The 19,657-nt window shown below is 36.7% G+C and overlaps 1 long non-coding RNA gene across 8 annotated transcripts in view; it reads right to left on the reverse strand.

Moving 5' to 3' along the window:
- The window catches only part of LOC149122234 (uncharacterized), a 335,113-nt gene that overhangs the window by 244,693 nt on the left and 70,763 nt on the right, over positions 1-19,657 (reverse strand). For all 8 annotated transcript variants that reach the window (XR_016220450.1, XR_016220451.1, XR_016220449.1 and 5 more), the window contains exon 2: positions 13,307-13,546. This is a non-coding gene — a long non-coding RNA (uncharacterized LOC149122234). The remainder of the gene's footprint in view (positions 1-13,306; positions 13,547-19,657) is intronic.

Consider the following 19,657-nt stretch of genomic DNA (forward strand, 5'->3'; position numbering starts at 1 on the left):
TACCTACAGAAAAACAGCATCATCTTCTTGAGGACAATACTAAAGATAGGAACCCTGAAAATGTGATTTAATCCATAACAGCATTTGCTAAACTACAAGATTTGCTGAAGTTACTACTTCAGTATTTCTAAGAAGACTAAGATTTTGGCTATTGCTACAAAAATTTAACAGCAAAAAAGTTATGTATACAGTACCAGCATAATTCACATAAAGAAATGTCAAATATTAATGTGTTTTCTGTACTATATTAACAGAAAATGTACTTGATATTCTGTAGTTTTACAGCATTTCCCCAACATTATTCAACTGTGAGAGTCTCCCGTAGACTCAATAGAATGATCGTTTATTTATCTTAAGCGAAATCTTTTCTGAGCAGCCACTTGGAATCTCCTGTAAGTGTAACTCCTCCACATCAGCTTCTCTGTCACTGGAGCATCTCCAGTCATTACCATGTGTCCCCTAAAGCAAAAGAACTGTCAACTGCTATTATTAAATCCTTACTTGAACACTATTTTATGAGCTCTGGTGATGTAGTTTGTTCACATTTCATGCATGAAAAATTATACAAAAAAAGCCCATGGAATTTAAATTTCTATTTTTTTTTTTTAACAGGCAGAGTTAGACAGTGAGAGAGACAGACAGAGAGAAGGGTCTTCCTTCCGTTGGTTCACCCCACAAATGGCCGCCACGGCTGGGGCGCTGCGCCAACTAGAACCCCAACTTGCAGCCAGAGTGCCGGCGCCGCAGGTAGAGGATTAGCCCAGTAAGCTGAGGTGCCGGCCATCTAATTATTTTTTTAAAAGTTCACATAATTTTAATGGATTATTTTCAAAATTGGAATCTACCCAAAATGGGAAAAAACATCAATAGAAAAAAAACTGTCTCTGAACTGCTCATATTTTAATCAAACCTTAAAAAAGGAACATAAGATATTTCATGATTTTTAGATCACCTGTGTGTGCTACATAGCTGGGAAACCAAAGGAAAATTAATAAAGAAGAGAATAAAAAGTGAAAGGCATGGTAAAAAACATAAAGCAATGATTACAAGACCTGAATGAAGAGAAAGATAAAGAAAAATACTTCATGAAAAATACACAGGACTTGATTTATGCAGAAAATTATAATAGTAATAAACTATGTATAGCAATATAGAAATTGCAAAGCCTTTTTACATACCACTAATAAAAGCAGATTTACAAACAATTGAAATTTAACAAAGATGATAACATTTCTAAGAAAAATAAAAGACAAAATGGATGTCACAGCTTTTAGATTTGTTTACTGTGGTAAGCTTTAAAGAGACAATAAAAAGAAATGAGAAATATCTTCAAAGGGACACTTTTTTAATGAAAGGCAACCATTCTTTAATTTTAATCATCTATAAGAATCCTGTTTTCCATGGATAAGGATGTTAACATAATTAAAGTTACATGTTTTTTCAATTTTAACAATAAGTCAGTTAACAGCTTTGCAAAGAATAATTTTTGTTCAATCATTTGCATACTAAGAAATAAAAATAGGACAAAAATGTCAAATAGTGACAAATTGATTACCAAACCAAAATTGCTCTGGTTTTCATTTCTTTCATTTCAGATTTATTTATTTATTTGGAAGTCAGAATTACAGAGGGAGAAGAGGGGGAGAGAGAGAGGGAGACAGAGAGGGAGAAAGAGGCAGAGAAAGTTTTCATCCGCTGGTTCACTCCCCAATTGGCTGCAATGGCTGGAGCTGTGCCAATCTGAAGCCAGGAGCTTCTTCCAGGTCTCCCATGTGGGTGCAGGGGCCAAGGACTTGGGCCATCTTCCACTGCTTTCCCAGGCCATGACAGAGAGCTGGATAGGAAGTGGAGCAGCCGGATCTTGAACTGGTTCCATATGGGATGCCTGTGCTTCAGGCCAGGGCGTTAACCCACTGTGCCACAGCGCTGGCCCCTTGGTTTTCTTTTTTTGTAACAACCGTTTTATTTTACTGGATATTTAATGAGGTTTGAACTACAAATTTTATTTTAATTAAAAAAAGATGAACTTATCCTTCACAAGTGGACCGTACTACCAAGTTATGGACCAACATGATTTAAAGAGCCAAGAATAAAATACACAAAAACACTTTATTCAAATAATTTCAGCTTGACCAAAACTGAAAATATTTCTGATTTCTTACAATGTGTTATTTTGCATTAAAGTTAAAATGACACATTCTATAACTACTAATTTATGCTCTGAATCATTTAATAGCATTTTGCTTTTCCTTATGAAACAGCACAATCTTAAAAAGTACATAAAATAGCATGTTCAAAAGAGCTGCTTTAACAATTGAATAGATGAAGTAATAAACAACTCTGTAAAGCTGCAAATTTTAATCAAGCAAGGAGAAGAATTACACTGTCTAGTAGAATTGTTCTAATTTTGCATTGTTTCCTGCATAATTAGATGCCTGGGTATTCATTTCTCTTCCCAAGACACTTTTTGTAGTGACCCTGACAAGAAGGACTAAGCTGTACTGAAGGCTTCTATAGACATACACAGGAATGCAATGGTTTGCAAACTCTCTGTAAAGGGGCCATGTTGGGGTTCATATGCAAATTACTTTACATAGGTATAAATATTGCTGTAAATATATAAAAGATCAATACACCACATTATGAGAAACAAACTTGCATCATCCATGACTGTGTGTATCATGAACTGGTGGAGAATGCTATGAAACATTATCTGCTCAAGGGCATATCCTTCCAGCTTCTGCAGTTTTCCAATTCATGATCTCTTAATATTGGTTATTAATGTAAGACACAACAAAATATAGGTAGATGGCATGATATCTCCACATAATAATATGCTCCTACATTAGGAAATTAAGAATGTCCTCTGAAGAAAACACTTACTGATTTCAGTTATTTTTTAATGCCACAATGTGCTTTCAAAGACTGAAAATTTGAGTAGGTTGTGTATGACATTAAGTTGTGAATTGGTGGGATTTATTTAACAGCTTATCAACATGTAATAATACTGGAAGCTGATTTCCTCTTAAGGAAGTGTTGCCTATGACTGTGAAACTGGAAATTCACTGGAATGATTTTGAAAAAGAATGTCAATTCATGGCTTTATTAGATTTTTGGTACATATGTTAGGAACTGTGTAAAATTGTAATGTCTGAGTACTAATGAATAAAATCTCATTTATGAACAAAAAAGTGCCACATTAAACTCCTTGCTGTTCTATATTTTCATTAGTAATTTTAATTCTAAAAAGCTTGACATGTATCTAAAATGCTTTTCATTCCATAGTTCTTTGTTTTGAAATGCATAAGAGATTCAAGTCTTACACAAGCAAGTTTAACTTGAAAAGAGCCAGCATAGGCAAAATAGACATCGACACTGTCCCAAGATGGACTATCTAAAGAAGCAGGCATTTCTCAACGCTACTTCCAATTCCATAGAGAACTGGACATATTACGTCAATTATACAAATAGCTCACACATATCCATTACACTCTGGTATTTACATTTAATGCTATTTAGATTGGCATTTTCTTTTACACATTCAACGTGTAAGCACAACACGAACAATATATTTGTCTTCTGTTAGGACTGCAGTAACAAGGAGTGGATCACTTGTAGGCAACAGAAATGTACTGCTCCAGAGACTGAGAACGCGGTCAAGGCTCTGGCAGATTTATCGGTGGTGATAGCATGTTTCATCATATCTCTATACTATTTCCTGCCTTATTTCTCTTAATCCACTTCACAAAATCCGTTACTGTCATTTGCCATTTTGCTGGCTGTAAAATCCCAAACTGTTCACTACAGTTCTTCGCAGCTTTACTGGATCACCAGTTTACTTGACTTACAAACAACCAGTACCATCAAGATCAGTAAATAAAAGTAGAACAGCATAAATATGGAATAGTAAATTAACATGGCAAGGAATACAGGTTGGTAAGGCAAGAGGTTCCATGATATTTATATTTACACACACACACATATATATACACACACATATATACATATATATACATATACACACACACACACACAACACACACCAGGACAGAGAATTAAAAAGATTTGGTAAGAAGAAGTATTTGTTCACAACATAACACTTACATAATTTGTGAAATACTAACATACTATATGATTATATTAATATATGTTTATTTGAAAAGCAGAGCAATGGGGCGGGGGAGGTGCTGGTAAAAAGAATGATAGATTTCCATCCACTGGTTCACTACCCAAATGGCTACAACAGACAGGTCTGGGCTAGCCTAAGGCCAGGAGCCAGAAACTCCATCCTGGTCTTCCCCATGGGGTGCTAACATGGTAAGCAGCAGCTTAACCCATGGTCTCACAACACCCATCCACTTTATGATTATTTTTACCTTTGTCTTCCTTACCAACTACCATCTGGCTCTGAGCTCCTGGTTTCAGATTGGCGCAGCTCCAACTGTTGCAGCCAACTGGGGAGTGAATCATTGGATGGAAGACCCCTCTCTCTCTCTCTCTCTCTCTCTCTCTCCTCCCTCTGTGTAACTGACCTTCAAATAAATAAATAAATCTTTAAAAAAAAAAGAAGTAATGAGTTAGCAGATTATCAGCAAACTAATTTTGTCATGTTGTTGTTGAAGTTGTTCACGCATTGAGCTCTACACTCTACTATATTGTCAAATAAACAAGCAGTGAGTGGACCACGAGGAAAAATAAAGCAAAGTGTTTTTCTTTTTCTAAGAGCAGTGACAATTTTATAGTTGGTGAAGAACTGATCTGCTTAAATCCAAGCATGAATACAACATGCTTAGGTGCATGCGTGCACCCACACAGACACACACAGTCTATTTTTAAAATGATTTAGTACAAGCAGGATTGTAGAATTAACATTTCACCAATAAAAACTTGCATTTTCCCCTAAAATTAACACAATGAAACACTGGTAGGTAGAAATTATCTTGGCAATATTCCAAGTTAAGTAACTAGTTGCTATTTTCAGTGAATCATTTTCCCAGCATTTTAATTTTTCTTAAATTTTTCTTCAAAAATTCCTACTTCAAACGTGTTTTTAATTTGATTTAATCTACAAAGTTAAGGATTTTCCAAGTAAAACTCTAATGTAAAATTAATCAAGTCCCCAGTAAGAAGTACAAATGCATAAACCAAATACATTTTATAAAGTTCAGATATCTGTGACCCAAGATTGATCTAATTTTTTGCCTATGACTACTTTTATAGTACTGATCAAAGTAACTATAAACATACCTCAAACATAGATGCTTAAAGATAAAATACTAGAAAAAATTTCAGGTTTTACACAATAAAACCTGACATCAAAGTACCACACTTAAACTCTAAAAGCAGAATGTAACACGTAAGCATTACACGCCTCCCTGGGAATGTAAGGCAAACTACACAGCATCTAAACTGATTCAGAAACTACAAAATAGTTTTAGTTGAAATTCATATTTCCAAAGTTTTCCCCAACAACTCGCACATTTTTGACTAAAATACTTTGTTTTCAATAACAAATGAAAGAAAAACTCACAGAAAATTGTGATGATTGGTTTGGGCAAACTCTAATGATAGCATGGCCCATGGATATTTTTTCTTTATGTTTCCAACAAATGGTATAGTGTCTGGAACTTAGTATGCAACTTAATAAATATTTTTGAAGTGAATGAATAAGCAAATATATTTAAGTATCTGTTAAGTATTAAATACATGTACTAAATAATATGAATGCTGAAGAAATAAACATCAAGATACTGAAAAATCTTCAGAAAGTATACTTTTAAATAAATCAAATAAATGTGAATGGACATTTTAAGTCCAAAAGTCTAAACCCCTGAATTCAAAGAGGTTTGTCACCTTATAATGTTAATAGGGACTGACACTGTGATGCAGCATGTTAGGCCATCACCTTCCAATCTGGCATGCCATATCAGAGTGCTGGTTCAGGTCCCAGCTGCACTGCTTTTGATCCAGCTTCCTGTAAATGCACCTGAGAATGCAGCATATCATAGCCCAGGTACTTGGGCACCTGCCACCCATCTGGGATACCAGAATGCAATTCCAAGCTCCTGGCTTTGGCCCAGTCCTGCTCTGGCTGTTGTCATTTGGGGAGTGAACCAGCAGGTGGAAGGTATCTTTCTTTCAAAATAAATAATTTTTAAAAGGTTAACAACTTTATTTCATATAGAGGCAAAATCAAATCTGAGCATTATAAAAGCTTGATTATAACTTAACGAGCTGAAAGAAAACAGAGAGCTTTAATCACACACTAGCTGGGGAGAGGGTTTTATGAATCAGTCACGGAGGCTGATGCTGACAGCACCCATTCTCTCAACTCTGAGATGTGGCTCATCTAACAGACACCAAATATTCAGTTGAGTTTTCATGTGAAGATGTAGAAGCAGCCATACATACAAAAGATTTGGGGTTCCCGTGGTAAGACCACTCAGGCAGTAAAATAAACAAATCAGGCTATTTTAATTTTGTCCTTTTTAAAAATTGATTTTTCTCTCAGTTTTCTAATATCATACTCAAAATCTCCTGATTATTACCTAGCCTCCCAGTTAGAGTCCCTAAAGAAGAAGAATATATTTGTCATCAGTTATGTAGATCCAAGTATGCCTGTTACTTGCTAGTCATTTCTCATTGAAAGTTAATACATGATTTCCTGATTCTTTGATTCCTCTTACTTCTTCATTGAAGGAAAATGCACTAAAAAGGAAATAGGACTATTCCCAAGTCTGTGAAAGATTTTCTACTTCATCAGTAATTTTGCAAAGTGGTATCATCACATTAGGTATTAAGAGTTTACCTCTGAGAAACAGATTTGATCTCCATGCACTGAGATTCAAAGTTTGAGCCTGTAATGCTGAGAGGCAGTCCATGGACCACAGCAAATTTACCAGATACCAAATATAATTCACCAGACTGTTGTGAAATAGGCTTCCCCAGGAATACCCGGCATTGCCAAATACAAAGCACCACTAGGACATCTGGAATGGAAGCCAAACGATGGAGATAACAAAAAAATCAAAATTCTTTGCAATCAGTTACATGTGTTAGCGCTCTTGCTTCCTAATACTTGACAATATGCTTCCTTCAGGATGACTAAATGTGCAGCCATTTTTTAAAAAATCTAATGAGCTAAAGAAGAAACAAAATAACAACAACAACAACAAAAATAACCTGTGGAGGGCAAACAGCGGCCAAGGGCACTAGAAGAAAATGGCTCCCTTTCTTGTCTTCATACTACCACAGTGCAAGAATCACACAGGCTGGATCTATGTACTTGCATGGACAGTGCCAAGGGCATAGCCATCTTCCTGCTCCTCACTTTACCATGCCAGTTCACTTCTCCTCTCCAAAATCCTTACAGTGTTATTTTTAAATGGGCATCATGTACTGTCACCGCAGTCAGACAGGCCTGGATTCCAGCATAATTTTTTGCAATTATTCAGTATACGACTGGACAAAGTTAGGAATTATGTCAGTCTCGGCTGAATTAAGCAGTTTCTGCCTCACTCGTGAGGGCAAAGAAGCCAGGGTTCTTCTAGCTCCTCTGGGTGGAGGTTGACTAAGTTCCTTTGTTGTTACTACTACTAGTACTCACAGACAGGACCATTTTCCTAGGGCGAGAAAACGTTTAGTAAAATACAAAACTATGGATTGTAATGGACTTTGCATTTTCAGGGCAAAATCACACCACAACTAATGTATAAATGGTACCCGCTGCCAGCTGAGGAAACTCTCTGTAATCTCAAACAATTTATAGTCCAAAGCATTTTTTTATTCTTAAATTATGTAAGTCCATTTATGTCTATGTGTTTAATAAGACACTTACATCTCTATCCTGCATATTAACTTACAGATTTCTTTGGCATAAAGTTATTCTGTTTCTGTTTTGTTATCTGAAATGTTTTAAATGAGCAAATTGAAAATTTGCCGTAGACTGTCTATAACATCTGATCACCATTTGTAAACTTCAAAAAGTCTATCACAAATTAAGGAATGTACAGCCCCAAAAAAGTATAACAATTTCATTTCTTGAGTGAGATGTGTGAATAAAAATTTGACTCTTCTGAGGGTAAATCCACCTTTTGTTTTACATGAATTAGTTTAGTAAAACACTCTTTTCTGAGAGATGATTTAAAAGCACGACTCATGGATACTTCCAAGACAGCCGCACTGGGGAAGTCAGCAGTATGTATGTGACTGTGGGCATAGCTTGTGAGTATGATGTGCACAGACTAGATCATGAATTTTTATGTCCTAGTCCAGGGTCAACACAATATAACCAGTGGTCTTTGAAAATCATATTATTTTATTAAATGTTCAGATGTATTTTAACCCCTCTCTCCCAGAAGACAGTTTATGTGACCTAGAGAATTATCAACAATATAATTCATAGAAAGTCTCCAATAGTAAAGCAACAGTCAAAAGAATCTCAGCTGTAATGGAATGGACCGTGTCTATCAATTTAAAGAGGCAGTACTTCATTGCCATCTGTTACAGACAGGCTTAAAAACTTTATAAGATCAAACTTCTGAAAGTTATCAGTCATTCAGAGGCAGTCATTAAAAGGTATGAAGACAGTAAGATCAAAGCAAGCACAAACCCATTTCCTGCTACTTAAATATCTTGAACCCTGGGTGAGTCTGCTTCAGAAAGGCAGGTTTTGAAAATACATTCACTATTAAATAACTCAGTGTTAAATTCCCAACATTGTGCTGGCATCCTTGATAAAAATTATAAAATAGTACAAATTAGCCTCAGTAGCTTACATCTTCAAATGCTTTGAAAAATCTCAAGCCTTTCGTTACGGATATACAAAAGTGATCTCATTAAAAAATAACCGAAACCTTGATTTTCTTGGTTCATTTCATTTTTCTCACTGCTGCTCCAGATGCTAAATTTTAAGAAAGCATCATGTAATGACCTTGTAAAACTAGGATTTCCCAAATGATTTTAATAGAAAAACTGCCTCAAAAGCAGTTAAAAAATAAACGAGTTTTTGCAAACCCAGTACAAAGGAAAGTCTCTTTTTAAGGTTGTCAACACTAACTTAGAAGGCTGAGCATCTTTATTTTTAACTTTGCCAATATGTTTTATTATAGAACAATTATTTTTTCTCTTTTTAAGATTCATTTATTTAAATGTCAGAGAGAGATAGAGACAAGGAAAGACCTTTCATCTACTGATTCACTGCCCCAGAGAGCTACAACAGCCTGGTCTGGCCAGACTTAAGCCTGGAGCCTCGAATGTCAACCGGTTCACCACAAGAGCAGCAATGCCCAAGTACACTGCTTTCCCAGGGACATTAGTAGGGAGTTGGATTGGAAGTGGAGCAGCCAGGGCTCAAACTGGTGCTCATACGGGACACTGGCATGACAGGCAGCAGCTTAATCCACTGTACCACAAGGCTGGGTCCATGCACATGATAAGCATACTACACCATTGTGCCCTACAGACAGGAGAAATCCTTCAAGTTTCCTCCTGTCCACCCTCACCTCGCATCCTGTCTCACTCCCAGAAGAATATGTAAGGATCAGGTAAATTAAATCTGAGGAAATTAAAGCAACATGCAAGAGATTTAAATGTAGCTATCTATACTAAGTGTAAATGAACAGAATTAGTAAAAAGCCCTATAACAGGGACAATTAAAAAATGTAATGTGCAGTTTTATGTACACTTAAACACTAGTGTGATGAAGGGGTAATTTAAATTTTAGTGTCTCATTGTATGTTTTGTGTAATATTACCAGAACACACTGAGAAAAATATCTATGTCTTAAGGGTTAATTTTGCTATTTGGATTATTTTCCAAGACTCCACTGATTTTATATTCAAGGAAGGAAACAGATGACAGGCATTGTATTTAATTATTCCCATATTACTGTACTCTGGAAGAAAAATCAAATGCATTAGCCTTGTAATATCTCACAAGGACAAGGCAAGACAAGAAATACTTGTTTTATATGCATGTTTCATTATTTCTGGAGTTTGAAATTTACTTTTTGAAACATATACAAAGAAAGAAGTAGAAAATGCACTTTAAAGAGCTTAGTCAGCATTCAAAATCTTAAAACCATTACATCCCAGAGATTTAAAATTGATTCTGAAACCAGCCCAGATAGAAGAAATAAGCTTTTACTTGTGTGAAGAGAGTTTTAAATGATACCAGTGACCCAGGATTAATCAATATTATTTTCTGTAACATATTAAATATAAAGAATACATAAGACTAGTAATTCATTGTGTTCAGGGATCATTTTTCATCTAAAGAAGCAATGAAGGTACTATTAATATCATATTTGGCGATATCATTGACGAATTTAGTAATCAACAAAAGTACAGCATGTCCTATTTCAGCTATGTTTATAAAGGATCAGATCAATCTGATCTGTTCTATATTCATATTCTTGCTGTTTTATAAAAAAAATTTAAGGAGTTGTTTCCAGAGTTGAATACAACAGTTCTATGAAAAATGCTTGAATTGAAAAATAAAATGAAATATACTCAATATGCATTAATTCTATAAGGAATATGTTTCAGAGAAAATACTAGAACCATATATTTAAAATTTAAAGAAATAGAGCTGGTGCCGTGGCTCACCAGGCTAATCCTCCTCCTGCGGCACCGGCATCCCGGGTTCTAGTCCTGCTCGGGGCGCCGGATTCTGTCCCGGTTGCTCCTCTTCCAGGCCAGCTCTCTGCTGTGGCCTGGGAGTGCAATGGAGGATGGCCCAGGTCTTTGGGCCCTGCACCCGCATGGGAGACCAGGAGGAAGCACCTGGCTCCTGGCTTCAGATTGGTGCAGCGCACCGGCAGCAATGCGCCAGCCGTAGTGGCCATTTGGGGGGGGGTGAACCAACGGAAAAAGGAAGACCTTTCTCTCTGTCTAACTCTGCCTGTCAAAAAATTTTAAAAAAGAAAAAAATTTAAAGAAATAATTTTAGAGTGGGTGTTTGGCACAGAAATTAAGATGCTCACATTCCATATCCAAGAATCTAGATTAGAGTTTCAACTCCTCTTCCAAATCCAGCTTCATGGAATGCAGCAGTTAATGACCCAAGTACTCCAGTCTTTCCATTCATGTGGGAGACACTGGACTGAGTTTTTAACTTCCTGCCTTATCCTGGCCCAGCCCCAGCTAACACTGGTATTTAGAGAATGAACCAGTGGTTTCTAGATCTATTCCTTTTTCTTTTGATTATTTCAAACAAATAAATACATATTTTTAAAAGAAACAAAATCAATAATTTTAAAATCTTGAGTACCAAAATTACCTGTTGATGAAACAATTTAATAAACACAATTTATTTACAGATGCACCAAATGTAAGATATTCTCAAAAGCTAGATAAATGTTATTGCTGTTACAAACATTCCACGATAGTTTTGTTGCTTACAACACTATTAGAATTACACAACATGATATCACTCAATATGATAATTCTTAGATCTGAATAATATCTAATAGACACTAGAAAGGGTTATATTAATCCCATAATTAATTTCCCATAGAAAGAAAAGAAGGATGACCTCTGATGAGGGTTTTACTATACAGGGAAAAGAAGAGACTTACTAACTCTCTAGAGAATAAATCAATAAGCAAGGTAGTTTAAAACATAAATCCAGTTAATAAGAAGTTTCCCCAATTTTTAGACATTATCAATGGATGAAACCTTTCAACTTCACTTAGTCACATAGTTCTGGAGGAAAAAACATTTAAACAATCAATTGTGATTCAATTATATGAGTTCTCAGTATCAATGGTATGTTCTGATTCTAATAATTAAATGTTAATTTACAGTTAATGGTCTTTATTACCGAAGAGTTGTAGGCAGATGACATGAAACTAGTGTCTCTGTTACTCAGAGAATACAGTATTTTTTCCATCCTATCACTTTTAGATGAAATCTTACTATACTTAATTTCATCAGTTAGTCCCTTTTTTTCATCTTTCTTGAAGGAACATTACCTCATTTTCTCTTTCAGTCCTCTGATGGTTCTTTGTGACTCTTAAAAAGCAACTGCCAGAAATAATCATACACAAAATCATGAATAGAGAAGATTTTATGGGGAAAAATCCATTGAATAGTTTTAGAAAATACAAAAATAACACTCAGTATACTGAACCCTATTGCCATGCCATTTTCTTTCAAGTGGTCCAATAAAAAAAGCACTAAATACTACAGACTTTTTCATGTTCCTTTAAATGACCATCATCCAGTCATCCAAATAAACATCTTTTCAAACTTGTGCCACTCATTCAAGGAAGATGAAGGGTTTAGAGTGATGCTTGATAATTAGGGGGTTGACATTATTTGAAAATTGAGATATTTTGTTATATTATTTCCATTTTGATCATCCAACATGACACAAATGTTTCCAAAGAATAAAAATTGATGAAATATTCATCTTTTCAGAACACTTTTATGTTCTATCCATGTTTTATATATCCCCCTAGCTTCTGAAGAATTTATATGCAATTATCAATGCGGAGAAATTTCAGTTTCCATATTCTTAGAAATCTTCAAAATACGCAGAAAAAGGGATTTTCTTGCCACTATATTTGAATTATATTGCATCAAAGCTATCTAGTTAGTATATTCGGACTACTCTGAAAATTAAAAAAATACTTTCATTTCAGCATTAATTTTTTACCCACATATTCACACTCATACCTCCAAAGTCCATCTGATTGATCACAGTTAAAACATTTGCTTTAAAATCATGACCTTAAGAAAATGAGGAGACTGGCCAAAGACTGGCAAAAAATATAAAACTTATCTGATAAAGGTCTTATATATACAAAATATAAACAACTCTTATAACTTGGTAATAAGTAAAAAAAATAATCCAATTTAAAATATTGATATATATTTGCATCAATAAAGAAAATATGTGAATGCTTAGTAAGCATAAGAAAATTTGCTCAATATCATTAGTCATTAGGGAAAGACAAATTAACACCAGAATGATATACTACTGCAGCCACCCTCTAAAATAGGTAATATGTTGAATAAGAATGGTTAAACCAACTATTGGTGAGTTATGAAGAAACTGGAAGCCTCATATACTGTTGTTGAATTTCTGCTCTATAGAAAACCATCTGACAGTCTCCTAAAATGTTAAACATACAACTACTATGTATCCAGACATTTGACTTTCAGGTATTTACCTACCTGAATTGAAAACCTCTATACAATACTTGAAAAATGTTTAAAGAAGCATTATCCAAAATAGTCTAAAAGCAGAAATCATGTAACTGTCCTTCAGCTGATGGAGAGATTGAAAAACCGTGGCATACCTGTACAATGTGCAAGTCTTACACATGGGGAGGCTGTTTGTCTTGGCAGTTACGACAGTGGTTCGGAAGGCAGCATCCTGTAGTGGAGTGCTCTGGTTCAAATCCCAGTTCCGATTTCTTCATAATGCAGATGCTGAGAGACAGCAGGTGATGGTGAAAATCAGGAATTCCCTCCCACTCACATGGAAGAAGTCAATGCAGTTTTGAGTTCCAAACTGGGGCAAAGCCAAACCATGGCCACTGTTGGTGAGAATGATGAGAATAAAACATTTTAAGTTTTCTCCATTTTCAAGGAACAAAATTAATTTTATGGCTTGAATATAATTCAGAAAACAAATTACTGTTTTCTTAACTTTTTACAACAGTTCTTTAACAAATAATTTCTATACTATAAAATCAACTCATGTCAGTATACACTGCAGTGGTTTTTAATTTATTCCCAAATGTGTTCAACCATCACCGCAACCAATTTTAGGACGTTATAGTACTTCAGAAAGAAAACTCAGGGCCGGCACTGTAGTGTAGTGGTTAAAGCCACTGCCTGTAGAGTGCTGGCATCCTATATGGGCACCAGTACGAGTCCCTGCTGCTCCACTTCCAATCCCACTCTCTGCTATGGCCTGGGAAAGCAGTAAAGGTGGCCCAAGTCCTTGGGCCTCTGCACCTACATGGGAGACCCAGAAGCAGCTCCTGGCTTTAGATCGGTGCAGCTATGGCAGTTGTGACCAGCTGGGGAGTGAACCAGCAGATGAAAGACCTCTCTCTCTCTGCCTTTCCTTCTTTCTCTGTTTAAGTTTCAAACAAACAAACAAACAACAACAAAAAAAAAAACGCTCTTGAATATTATTCCCTTATCTGCTCAAATCTTCCCGAACCAAAGCACAAGTGTTTTTTCTTTGCACATTCAAGTAGTCAAAAAAGAAATTAGGAACATAATCCAATTTATAATAGCAATAAAAATACTACTTGGGAATGAACTTAACCAAAGAGGTGAAAGATTTGTACACACAAAAAATAAAAGTGTTTCTGTATAGTGAACAGCAGAATGAAGAGTTCCTATGGAATGAGAATATATTTGCTAACCATGTATCTAATAAATGGTTAATATCCAAACTAGATATAAACTAGCAATCAATCAATTTAATCAATTTAAAATAGGCAAGGGTATGAATAAATGATCAACGCATATCTGAAAAATGATTAACATTACTAATCATAGAAATATAAATTAAAGCAATGATGATGTGTCAGTTACATTCATTAGAATGGCTGTCATCAAAAAGCTAACAGAAAAAGCTCTGAAGATGTGTGGGGAAAAAAAACAAAAACTCTAACACTGTTGGTGGTAAAGCAAAGTTAGAGTTGTTATGAAAAAAGTGTAAACATTCATCAAAAGTTAAAAATAGAAATGGTATATGATCCAGAAATCCCATACCATGAAATAATTATGCCAAAGAAATACCTGTAATTACAGGCTCATTACAATACTATTCACAATAGTCATGATATGGCATCAAACCAAGTGCCCAGCAGCGGATCAATCAACAGAAGTTTTATACACACACACATACACAGACGTGACTGGTTCTTTTTTAAAGGAAACCCTGTTATTTGAGACAATATGCATGAACCTGGGAGAACATCTGTTATGTGAAATAATACAGGCACAGAAAGACAAATACCAAATCATCTCACTTATACGTGGACTCAGGGGGGCTGCCTTGTGGCGCAAGGATTAAGCCACCACCTGTGACATCAGCATCCCATGTTAGAGTGCCAGTTCTAGTCTCAGTTGCTTTGCTTCCAGTCCAACTCCCTGTTAATCTTCCTTGGAAGGCAGAAGATGTTCCCTGTACTCTGATCCCTGCCACCCATGTGGGAAACCAGGGTGGAGTTACTGGCTCTTGGCTTTGGCCTGGCCCGGATACGGCTGTTTAGCCATTTGGAAGTGAACCAGCATATGGAAGATTCCTATCTCTCCCTGTTTCTTAATCTTCCAAATAAGTAAATAAATCTTTTAAAAATATTTTTAAATAAAGAAGTTGAACTCATAGAAACAGAGCAAGAATGGTGGGGTACAAGGAGGTGAAAGTAAATATGTTTGGAGAGATGCTGACTGAACCACATGGAGTTTGTTTAAAATGGAGAATAAATAGATGTATGGTGCAACTTAATGACTATAGTTAATAACAAAATATTATATTCTTGAAAATTAAGAGGTATATTTTATTTATTTTTTAAAGATTTATTTGTTGGGATGCCGCCTGCAGTGCAGGTATCCCATATGGGTGCTGGTTCAAGTCCCAGCTGCTCCACTTCTGATCCAGCTCTCTGCTGTGGCCTGGGAGGAAAGTCAAAGATGGCCTAAGTCTTTGGGCCCCTGCATCTGCATACGAGACCCGGAAGAAGCTCCTGGCTTGGCACTGCTCCAGCCGTTCTGGCCAACTGGGGAATTAACCAGTGGATGGAAGATCTCTCTCTCCTCTGTGTAACTCTTTCAAAAAAAATCGTATTTACTCATAAACATTTATAATAAATTTATAATATTTATAACATTTATATTTATAAATAAATTTAATATATACAAATTATATATAAGTTATTGATTATAAATTTATAATATTTTATTTGCATTATTTTATATATGTATTTATAAAATTTATACTAATATTTATTTATAAATAAATCTTATTTATTTGAAAGTCAGAGTTACACGGAGAGAGAAGGAGAGGAAGAGGGAGGGAGGCAATTTTGAGTGATTGTTAAAAAATATTTATTTCAGCCGGCGCTGCGGCTCACAAGGCTAATCCTCCGCCTTGCAGCGCCGGCACACCGGGTTATAGTCCCGGTCGCGGTGCTGGATTCTGTCCTGTTGTCCCTCTTCCAGGCCAGCTCTCTGCTGTGGCCCGGGAGTGCAGTGGAGGATGGCCCAAGTGCTTGGGTCCTGCACCCCATGGGAGACCAGGATAAGTACCTGGCTCCTGCCATCAGATCAGCGCGGTGCGCTGGCCGTGGCGGCCATTGGAGGGTGAACCAATGGCAAAGGAAGACCTCTCTGTCTCTGTCCCCTCTGCCTGTCAAAAAGAAAAAAAAAATTATTTGAAATCAGATTTACAGGGGCCTGTGCAGTGGGTTAATGCTCTGGCCTGAAGTGCAGGCATCCCATATGTGCGCCGGTTCAAGACCCAGCTGCTCCACTTCCAATCCGGCTCTCTGCTATGGCCTGGGAAAGCAGAAGATAGCCCAAGTGCTTGGGCCCCTGCACCTGCATGGGGGAGACCGGGAAGAAGCTCCTGGCTGCTAGCTTTGGATTGGCGCAGTTCCAGCCGTTGCGGCCAACTGGGGAGTGAACCATCGGATGGAAGACCTCTCTCTCTGCCTCTCTTTCAAATACATAAATGAATCTTTAAAAATAAATAAATAAATAAAAACAAAGTCAGATTTACAGATAAAGAGGAAAATACAGACTTTGCATCAGCTGGTTCACTCCCTAAATGTCTGCAACAGCCAGAGCTGAGCCAGGAGCTTCTTCTGGGTCTCCCTTATGGGTTGCAGGGGATCAAGCACTTGAGCCATCTTCTGCTGCTTTTCCCAGGCTACTAGCAGGGATTTGGATCAGAAGTGGAGCAGCCAGGCATTGCAAGTGGCAGCTTAACTGCTATACGGCAATGCTGGTCCTGACACTGTCATTTTGAATTCTAGGTTTTTAAATTGTCACTAGCAAAAGAAAAACTATGTTTTTCAGAATTCTGTTTAAATCAAGAGCCAAGAATTGCTGACAATTTGATAATGGATTATTTTCCTATAATAATTTAATATTTGACTCTACTCATATCACCCTTACATCAACATATGCACACTTGTAAAAGTATTTCATTTTATTTGAAAGGCAGAAAGACAGATGTAGAGAAATCTTCCCTCTGCTGGTCATTCCCCAGATGCCTGCAATAGCCAGGGCTGGATCAGGCCAAAGTCAGAAGCCTGAAAGACCAGATCTCTCATGTCAGAGCCATCATGTACATCCTGCAGGTGCATATTGACAGAAAACTGGGTCAGAAGCAGAGTAGATGCAAGGTGGGCAATCCAGTATGGGATGTGAGCCTCCACAGTGGCAATTTAACTGCTGTGCCACATGCCTGTGCCAATATACAAACACCTGGTAAAAAAAATTGCAATTATCAAACAAAATTTTAGCTGGTATCCTTGTGGATTATTTACCATTCTCCAGACCCATAGCTAGTTGTTGAGAGCAGTGTTTAGAACAAGGCACCTACTTTTGACTTCAACTAAGACGACCTTCATCCCAATGAGAACCAGTAGTGGATATTAAAGTACAAGATGAAAACTTGCTAAGAAGGCTATGTACAGTGAGCATCACAGTACACACTGTGGAGACCTGGAATCAAAACTGCAGTCTGTTTGGGAGGTGCATTGGCAAGATATTTGACTTAAGAGTAGCATGGGTTCAGGGTCACCCTGGAGTGACTAGACCAAGAGGCATGGAGACAGAGAGAGGAGATTTAGCAAGTGTGATCAACAAACAAGAAAGCCACTCTGATTCTGAGACTGCCCAAGAGAATGAGAGGGCAGGGGAGGTAAGGTGACAGGATTTGCAGAGGCAATGCTAGGAAGGCTTGGTTTTACTTTTCATCTCCAAGGCAGAGGTCATATTTGCAGTTATGAATTAGTGAAGAACTTTCTGGCTTCCAGAGAGAGTGGCTTATTGGGGTACAAGACTCAGAGTTATAGCTGCTGCTTTACTTATTAATCCAGACTGAATTTAGGTTCCAGCTACTAAAAAATTTTTTTAAATGTCTTATAATATCAATCTGATTACCCTCTCATGATCTTTTTTGACTTTAAAAAAAATCCATGTTTAATTAAGTTTGTTAAATTTTCAGACATCAACTCATTTGACTCCCCCAGCGTCCTACCATGATAGATTAAGTCACCAGACTTAAATCCAAATTAGCAAGGCCCTGTTTTCCCTTAAGTCTCAAGGACAGCAGGTTTCCTTCATGGCCTATTTCAAAGTCACAATCTTTCAGAGACTGTGTTACCGTGTTGATTCCATATTGCTCATAAATGTTCATATTTTGATATCATTGTGAAGTAACTTCACAATTCATTTTCCTTGAGTTTCTAATAATGTTTTCAGGAAATTTTCAAATATGATCCTCTTCTTTTGATCATTTATCTGAGCATATTCTCTTATTCTCAACAATTATTGGTCCCCTCACAAAACAGACTTCTTTTTCCAAAAATGTATTTTCCCATTTCCACAAAAGAAATTCCCGGTCATCAATCAGCTATTATTTTCTTAAAAGTATTCCACTTGCCAGTATCATTTATTTTGAATGTCATTAAAAAATAGCAATGTTACTTGCTATCTGCAGGCTATAAGCTGAGCACTGTAGAAATGGATAAATTATTACTATACCATGGCTTTAAATCAAAAACTCACAACACAGATGCATATGTAGTATGGATGCAAAAACATGGATGAGACAGCTACAAAAATGTTGATATACCATTAGAAATTATGATCGCCAAATGGATGGTAAATGAAGAGAAAGACTTCTGCTGGATAGAATGACAGTAGGAAAGGTATAATTTGATATTTCTAGCAAAATTAACATTTTATTTCAAATGTAATTTGAAGACTAACTAGGAGCATCTGGTCTTTACCAAACAACTTCAGCTCCTCAAACTGAAAAATATACCCCAAATAAGGTAAATGCATCTTTTCCCAATCTTCCAGGACCCATTCAATCAAGGCATTAGGAAATGTTGCTCACACAGGACTCTAAGCATCTTGCTATCATGTCTTTAGCACTCTTCTCTCAGTACCACCTGGTTGCTACTTTGTGAAGAATAAATTGGGCTCAGAAAAGTGTTCACATGCCTGCAAACAAGGAAGTGATGTTTCTAGGACACTGAAACAACTCACAATCAAACTTCTATTTGGAGCCTTCTTGCAAATGGTAATTTCGGTAGGTCTGTTAACTCAGGTGTACGTCCACGACTGTGCAGCCATCCGGGTACCTTCATGTGCACCTTACTATGTACTCCATTGTGCTGCGTTTCTTCCAGGAAACTGCCTAAGACCTAGAATCACTCAAGACCTCAGAATTATCATCCACTCTCCAATGCCTCACTCTATCACTCACACTGTCTCAAAGTCCTAAGGAGTCCAAGGTATGTGCCTCTTACTGATGCTTTCACGGATTCCCTCCGACCCTTGGAATTCACACAAATTTTCCTAAACCATACATTCCATTTTATTTTTCTGTCACAGGACAGAACAGTGCCTTTTATATACAAGACACTGGTCAACTTTTTGTTCTAATA

Source organism: Oryctolagus cuniculus, chromosome 14, assembly GCF_051225735.1.
Source record: "Oryctolagus cuniculus isolate XC-2025 breed Fujian yellow rabbit chromosome 14, ASM5122573v1, whole genome shotgun sequence".
Lineage (NCBI taxonomy): Eukaryota > Metazoa > Chordata > Mammalia > Lagomorpha > Leporidae > Oryctolagus > Oryctolagus cuniculus.